An 8,724-nucleotide genomic window follows, 5' to 3' on the forward strand; every position below is an offset into this window, starting at 1 on the left:
GGTATAGCATAGTCTAGGCCCTTGCTGATTGGACAGGTAGACTCTGCCTAATTTGTGTTGTGTTTATCATGACAATGCTTCCTATGTGGTTTGTGACAATAAAACCTGTCCAAGGGTGACACCCCTTTGGACACTCAGTGACTATGCTGGCTCTCTCCGTGCTGCACGTATTTGCATTATCTATTGGTCTCCAATAAATTCTGCTATCTTCTGTGCTGACAGAGAGTTGTATCTGTGGTATTCTTTCGATATTTCTATTTCAGCATCCACACAACTAAGCTGACCGGTTTGCTGATCCTGGGCTCCCACAGACTCCGAAAGGCTCAGCAACACAGGTGGTGGATCTTTACATCTCTTGAGGCCTGCCCTGTCCTATCATCAAGTTTGAGGCACAGTATCCCTTGTCAGAGCCACAGGAACTGAACCCCTGTACACCGTGTCGACTTGCAGTACAAAAGCCTTGTTAGCTTCCTTCCACCAAGATCTTCGGGCTCCAAGAATCCCCAACCTGAAGCATCTCCTGTGACCAAGATCTTCCTCTTCACCGCAACACTTGCACCGTGGGCCTGCATCTCTGGTGAGCTGCTCGAGGTCCTCTTTCGACTCCAGTGCCTCTAGCTTGTGGGTCCTCTTGAGGTTCATCTTTGAATTCTTTGGGCTCCCCTAATTGCTTGGGGCCTGCCCTGACTACCCTGCTTGTGGAGAGTCACCTGGACCTTGCTGTTCCTGACACTGCACCTTCTTCTCTTTCCACATTGTTTGAAGTTGCCAAGGTTTGTTGGTACTCCAGATGGACACCGACCCCTCAACTCTCGACATCCAACATGGGACAGCTCGTGAATGGTTCCTGGTCTTCCATAGCATTGACCTGGTCCTCACAGCTGCAGCTCCAAGGTCACTGTCATCTCTCCTACAGCACTCGACATAGGTGGGCATTCGTCTTTGTTGCCCAGCACTTCTACGTCTTCTGGGTATAGTCTTGACTTGAGTCGTGGTTCGCATATCACTATTTTAGTATATATATGGTCTCCCCCTGGTGACCACTATGTATTACATGCTAATTACCTGTTTTTTTTTTTAAGTATTGTGTGCATTGTGTATATCTCCGGCTAGAAGATATCTCTAAGTGTTAGTAAGTGATTGAGTGAATGAGTGCGCGAGTGGGTTATAATAAATACATATTTTTATAAATACATTGTGTGGTTCTTTTTCACTTAATCTATACCAAAAGATTATGTTCTGGTAAAACAAGCTGCTTTACACTCCATCTGGACTAAACCTGAAAGCTGCTCTCCACAGCTGCCACTCAGAGAGCGTTCTAAGGTTGTCTAAGACCAGTAAAATCACCATAAGGGTTGTATGGATTGGTTCAAGGTGCCCACTTACAGAAGTGTACACCATATACCAAGCCAGGTTCTCACGCAACCACTGCAGCGTATGTCCAAGCTATGCTATCTGCTGTTCATGTCCTCACAGTCTTTACAGAGTGAGGACAGACATGCAATTTCATGGAAAGAAGGCACTCAACTTATCACTGAGTACTGTTCATAGTGGTCATGACATGGACCCCGATGTTCAGCACACTACCACTTGTGCCAGCGCTGTGAAGCCCAGGTTTACCTATGGATTCTAAATTACTCCATTAGTCATTGCAGACAGTAGTGACAGGTACTAAATACACTACTTACTGGTAATTTTCATTATCCTAATTTCGGAGGCTTGCTCGATCCAGAACCAATTTGTTGAGGCCCCAAAATCAGCATTTGTGGTGCAGCATGACCTCAGGCTTCATCCTTGTGGTTTAACCCCTTCGAGGCTGATGACGAGCTGGGCTTGTCATGGTGTAGCCTCCTCGCACACTGATGACGAGCCCAGCTCGTCATGTAAAGTGCGTTTTTTAAAAAGTCAGCATACGAGCAGAATAAGGGCAGCGCGCATGTGGTTAAACACAGACCTCCACACCATTGGCATTATTATATAGGGTGTCCCGAGGGCACACAGGGTGTATGCATCCAATTTGGGCACTTCCAGGGCACTTTGGTTTTACAGAACGGGCCACAGACGCCTGTGCAGCCCCTTCTGTAATACCGATCGCGCTGGTGCACATAAAGTGCCAGCGGTATATGCAGGGGGTGTTCTCTCATTTGCATGGGGGCATGCCCCATGCAAACAAGGGAATCCCTTTGGCTTTGACGTCAGGCTTCATCCCTGTGGTTTAAACACAGACCACCACACCAGGGGCCGTATTATATAAGGTGTCCCGAGGGCACAATGGGTGTTTGCGCCCACTTTGAGCACCTCCAGGGCACTTTGATTTTACAGAACGGGCCACAGGCGCTTGTGCAGCCCCTTCTGTAATACCTATAGCGCTGGCGCACATAAAGTGCCAGCGGTATCTGCAGGGGGTGTTCCCTCTTTTGCATGGGGGCATGCCCCATGAAAACAGGGGAAGCCCTTTAGCTAAGGTGCAGAGGAAAAGAAGCCCTCCGGAGGCACACTGAGGGTGACCCACCAGAAAGGTGGTGCACTGTCAATGTGCCCTCTGATGGCAGCCCTCTAAAGGGGGGAAAGTGGGTCCCATGGACCCCCAGACATCCCCTTGCGGATTGGTGAAGTCAATGACTGCATCCGCCTGCAATGGGACATTTAATCCTCTTCAATAGTGCCGGCAGGTTGCCGCCTGCACTGTGAAAACACTGAACTGCTGTAAAGCAGTCGCTCTGTTTTTCATAGGAATGTGCTAGCCCCAGGGCAGTGCAAGTTTACGGCTGCCCTAGTGGCTGCGCAGCTTCATGGTAATAGGGCGCATTTTCACTGTTTGTGCCCGGCTTACCATTTTAAAGGTGCCCCTGGCACAAACAATGAAAAAAGCACATTTACCGTAATACGGCCAGTGGTGCATAACTGACTGCCCTATGTCACCATTCTATGTTGTCAAGCGAACTGTGCCAGTCCAGAGGTGCGTGTGTACCTCTATTCCTGTGGTACTCATAGTACGGCCCGCAGGCCGGCAGCGCCCGGCAGGCCTTCCTTGGCAGCTCGCGGATCCTGCAGGTAATGTACCCATGGCCCCCCAGAGAGAGAGAGAGAGAGAAAGTGAAGAGCGAGAGAGGGAGAAGAGAGAGACAGTGGAGAGAGAGAGAGAGAGTAAGTGGCAAGAGAGAGAAAGTGGAGAGAGAGGGAGTGGAGAGACAGAGTGGAGAGAGAGAGAGTGTGAGAGAGAGAGAGAGAGAGAGAGAGAGAGAGAGAGAGAGAGAGAGAGAGAGAGAGAGAGAGAGAGAGAGAGAGAGAGAGAGAGAGAGAGAAAGACAGTGGAGAGGGAGTGGAAAGAGAGAGTGGAGAGAGTAGAGAGAGAGACTGACTTAGAGACTGACTGACTGAGAGAGACTGACTGACTGAGAGACTGACTGACTGACTGACTGACTGACTGACTGAGAGAGTGAGACTAACTGACCGAGACTGACTAAGAGAGAGAGACTGACTGAATGAGAGGGAGACTGACTGACAGAGAGAGACTGACTGACAGAGAGAGGCTGACTGACAGAGAGAGAGGGAGAGGCTGCCAGAGAGAGAGAGGCTGACTGACTGACAGAGAGAGACTGACAGACTGACAGAGAGAGAGAGAGATTGACAGAGAGAGAGACTGACATAGAGAGAGACTGACAGACAGACTGACAGAGAGAGAGACTGACTGACTGACTGGGAGAGAGAGAGAGACTGACACAGAGAGACTGACTGACAGAGAGAGCGACTGACTGAGAGAGTGACTAACTGACTGACTGAGAGACTGACTGACTGACAGAGAGAGAGAGAGAGAGAGACTGACTGACAGAGAGAGACTGACTAACTAAGAGAGAGTAATGGGCTAAGAGAGAGACAGAGAGAGAGAGTGACAGAGAGAGACTGACTGACTGACTAGGAGAGAGAGAGAGACCGTCTCAATGTTTCAATGTTTATTTATTATGATAAGGAACTCTTTATGAGGTCCACATAAAACAACATATACATACAAAGCACAAATACATAACAAGAAGAAAAGAAGATATTTTCATCATAATCACATAAGATATCTTAATACAGGTCCAAAAAACATTTAAAAAAGTTGTACAGTTTAAAAACAAACATTTCATTAGGAGGGTTAATCAAAGCTGCCTTAAACGAAGACGCTGATAATATGTTAAGTTGTAAGCAGATTGATCTTAACCATCTACGTCTGCAAGGCATCAGTGTAGGGCAGACGAACATCACGTGATCTAGATCCTGATCATGTAATTGGCAAAGATCACAGCGTGCCGAACAACCAAACCAGCTGGCTTGTAAAACTTTTAGCGGAAGCAAATTATGCCTTAATAGGAACACCAGGCGTCTCACGCCATGGGAGATGTTCCAGTACATGTATGGTTGTGCTTTCCGCAGGGTATAAGATTCAATAACAGGCGTACAACCTTTTTTCGCTAGACAAAAGTCTCTATCAAGACAAAACCCCAATTCCCAAGAGGCTGACTTCAAAACTGTTTTTAATTGATGAGAGGACAGTAAAAATAAAGTCTCCTCATCCAATTTCAATTGTGACACAGCAAGTCTGAAGTTTTTTACAATTGATGAGAAGTCATTAAAAGATCCTAATAATTCATTTTTTATAAGGACTCTTAAGGTATTGGGTTCACCTTTAGATAAAGCTACTACCCAGCGTATGATGCTAGCAAGACCTTGAACCCTGCTGCTACGTAAACCCAATTCCTGTCGCAAGGAAGCAGTCGAGTTTGCGGTGCCTACAGACATTAAACTCCGAAGAATTTTTCCTTCCGCTGAGTTTAAAAAACTCCATTTTTTTAGATCAACTAATTCAATTCCATATAACAGGGAGGCTGGAACTTTCGCTCTAAAAACATCCAAGAGAATAGAAAAATGCCTTCTACCTGTGGCTTTATATAGGGAAACTAAGCTCTTTCCCTGAGAAATAGCCTTCCGGGAATTATTGTCTATGTGTGATTTGTCACTTAGATTGTGAGTGACAATTTTACCTAAAAAGGTATAAGATTTCACACATTCTAGTTTTCCCCCCCCCACAACCCATGGAAAGTTAGAACATTTAGGCTTCTTTCTACCAGAAAAACAGACCGTCTAAGAGACAGAGGCTCACTGACTAAGAGAGAGAGAGACTCACTGACTGAGAGCAAGAGAGACTGACAGAGGGCGAGAGAGAGCCTGACAGAGAGAGAGACTGACTGACTTAGAGAAAGACTTACTGACTGAGACTGACAGAGAAAGAGAGAGAGACTGACTGACTGACAGAGAGAGACTGACTGAGTGACAGAAGGAGAGACAGACAGAGAGAGAGAGAGACTGACTGACGGAGAGAGACTGACAGAGAGAGACTGACTGACAGAGAGAGAGACTGACAGGGAGAGAGAGAGAGACTGACAGTAAGGCCTTGAAGACCTGGCTTTTCATACAGACTTCAGTCTGAGCATGTCCTTGTATGTCTGTGCATCAGTCCCGCTGTAGCACCTTGATGCCCTTGGGCTAAGTTAGTGCTTTATAAATCTAATATTCATTCATTCATTCACTCACAGAGAGAGTCTGTGAGAGAGAAACTGACTGACAGAGAGAGACTGACTGACAGAGAGAAACTGGCTGACTGACAGAGTGAGAGACTGACAGAGAGAGAGAGAGAGAGAGAGAGAGAGAGAGAGAGAGAGAGAGATTGACTGACAGAGAGACTGACTGAGAAATAGAGAGAGAGAGAGAGAGAGAGACTGACTGACTGAGAGAGACTGACTGACAGAGAAAGACTGGCTGACTGACAGAGTGAGAGACTTACCGAGAGTGAGAGACTGACAGAGAGAGACTGACTGAGAGAGCGAGAGAGACTGACTGACAGAGAGAGAGACTGACTGAGAGAGAAAGAGATTGACTGACTAAGAGACAGAGACTGACTGATTGACTGACTGAGAGAAGGAGAGACTGTGATGGAATTGTGGTCAAAGTGTTGTATGAAACTATGCAAAGCCTCTTAAGATTGCTATTGTCTGCTAATAAAAATGTATTATCAAAATGTGCTCTTTGTAGTTACATCTGCTTTTGAAATACAGCATTGTCCTTGAAACGGGTTTGATTTTTTTACTCTTGCCCGCCCCCCACTGACTCCGCCCCCACTGACCCCACCCCTACCAGTGCAGCCCTCAGCCCCTAACCACTCTCATTTTGGCCACCGATAGAAAGTGTGTGAGTACCCATGCTCTGTGTGAAGCAAAATGCTGCAAAATCACTGTTCCCTATTAGTATTACATTCAATTTATGAACAAGACTGTGAGGTGAAATTTTACTAAGTGACCTTTAAAACCAAGCCTTGATGTGCTGGGGCGCCGGAGAGGGTGGTGCCTGCGAGCCAGACTCCCTTGAGACTTCCCCGGGGTCTGCTGGACTCTGAGCTGGGTGGATGTATTACGACTAGACAAGAAATCAATGCGCGAAGATTAAACCACTCGAGCGGTAAGTTGGAACTGAGACGCTCCGCTGTTCGCTCTGAGGAGAGAGTGTGCCCCAGCTGCGCCCTGTGATGCATGTGGTGGTGGTTATCAGCGAAAACGGCTGTCGTAATTGAGATTACCTCGACAAGAAGGTTTTGGGAAACTAGGGGGCAGATTTACAAGACCCTTGCGCCACTTTTGCTTCAATTTCCCCATGTTAAAAGTGACGCAAATGTGGCGCAAGGGGCTTGTAAATATGCCCCCTAGGGGCAGATTTACAAGCCCCTTGCACCACTTTTGCGTCACTTTCCCCATGTTAAAAGTTACGCAAAAGTGGCGCAAGGGGCTTGTAAATCTGCCCCAAGGTGCTTTGGTGATCTCCTATCCTTACATGCAATTCTTCCTAGCAGGTTAGTCCCCAAACTAGATCCCAAATGTACTCCCAAAATGAGCTCTCTTTTTCTTCTCTTCCTGAAGATAGTCTTATAGCATGTTTCTCCTACGAGTAGCTTGTGAGCTACTGGTAGCTCTGAACCTACATGGAAGCTGATCTCCTGAGTTAAAAGCTTTTGCTTAGGCATGGGCGGAAAATCCGTTCCGCTCGCGGATTTTGCGGATTTTCGGGAAATCCGCAATCCGCGAGATTCGCGAATCTCCCGCAAAATCCGCAAATCCGCGAGCAGCGGATTTTGCTCGCACTGTTCGCGTGAGTTCGCGCCCCGCGAATAAGTGCAAAATTGCAGAAATACGATCTTAGCAAAACTGAAAGTAACTACTTACCAGGTTCAAAAGTTCAGGCTCATCATTAGTAGCCATTTCCTGTAGTGCTTCCTGAGGGGCCCCTCCAGAGTTCAGTTGCCAGTTGAAACTATTATGTGACCCTGCTCTGAACCTCAGAATAGTTACACATATGCCACAAAGGTCCTGAATTACAGCTAAGGGAGACAAGCAGGAGCCAGGCTGGAAGTTAAAATCCATTAATCAGCCCCTAATTCATTATTGTCAGTTGGGGCAGGGCAGGTGTTGTAACTAATTTTGCAACAATGAAAGCACTTAGCAAGTGCAAAAGATCACTAATCAGGGCGCACTAAGGAAGCAGGTGCCAGCTAAAAAAATATTCTGTGACACATTAATCAGCCCCAAATTAATTCAGGTCACTTGAGGCAGGGAAGGTGTGCTTTGCTTTGCCGAAAATAATGTACACTGGACAACCAGAGGGTGTGGTGATGAAACAGAGGGTGGCATGGGTGGGCCAGAGGGTGGCATGAGTAGTCAGAGAGTGGCAGTGGTGACAGAGAGTGGCAGTGATGAAGAAGAGTGTCCCAAACAGGCTGGACACGTAGAAACAACAAGTTCGCAAAACTTGCGACCCGACAGGTAAGTTCGCAAATTGCGAAATTGTAAAAACCCTCGCGAACTGGCAGAAACACGGGCGAACACAAAAAAAAAAAAATCCGCAAATTCGCGGGAATTCGCGGATTTTGCGGATTGCGAATCCGCAAATCCGCAAAATTCGCGAACGCGAGATCCACAAAATTCGCTCATGCTTACTTTTGCTGGGTTGAATTATGTGCAGCAACATTAACAAGCATTTACAATGCAATGGTCTCGGCATTATTAAAGGTAGAGCTATTGGCATTGCTCGTGACATTTTTTTTTTTTTTTTTAAAACATAAAGAAATGGTATTGTTATTTACAATGGCAATAGGTGAGCGTTAGAGTAGTAGAGAGTATTTGCGGACACAGAGCCACACACACAAACACACACACACAGATAGAGCCGTGGAACATGCAACAATTTCATTTTGCATTTTCACTGTTAAAAGGTTACGTCCGGTTCTATGAAAAAAAGCTTAAGTACAGTGATGTGCTCATTCTGTATCTTTGGTTTGGAATAAGCTACAGAAAAAGCCCAATCACTGTCCTTATAATTACTAAAAATCCAGTACAATGGTGGGTAGACAGTCAAAATATCGAGTTGGAAATATCGACCTACCATAATATCGAGTCTGAAATATCGAAGGAGCATAATATCGAAGGCAAGAATATCGTAGGACAGAATATCGACCCAAGGTAAGTAATATCGAAATACTTAATATCGATGTAAGTAATATCGAAGTTAGTAATATCGATAGCATATATATCGATGTTAATAATTTCGATGACACTAATATCGATATTTGTATTATTTTATAGTTTTTTATTATGTATGTGTTATATGTTTAATTTAAGTATTTAAAATAATTACTAT

The sequence above is a fragment of the Lissotriton vulgaris genome, chromosome 5 (assembly GCF_964263255.1).
Source record: "Lissotriton vulgaris chromosome 5, aLisVul1.2, whole genome shotgun sequence".
Lineage (NCBI taxonomy): Eukaryota > Metazoa > Chordata > Amphibia > Caudata > Salamandridae > Lissotriton > Lissotriton vulgaris.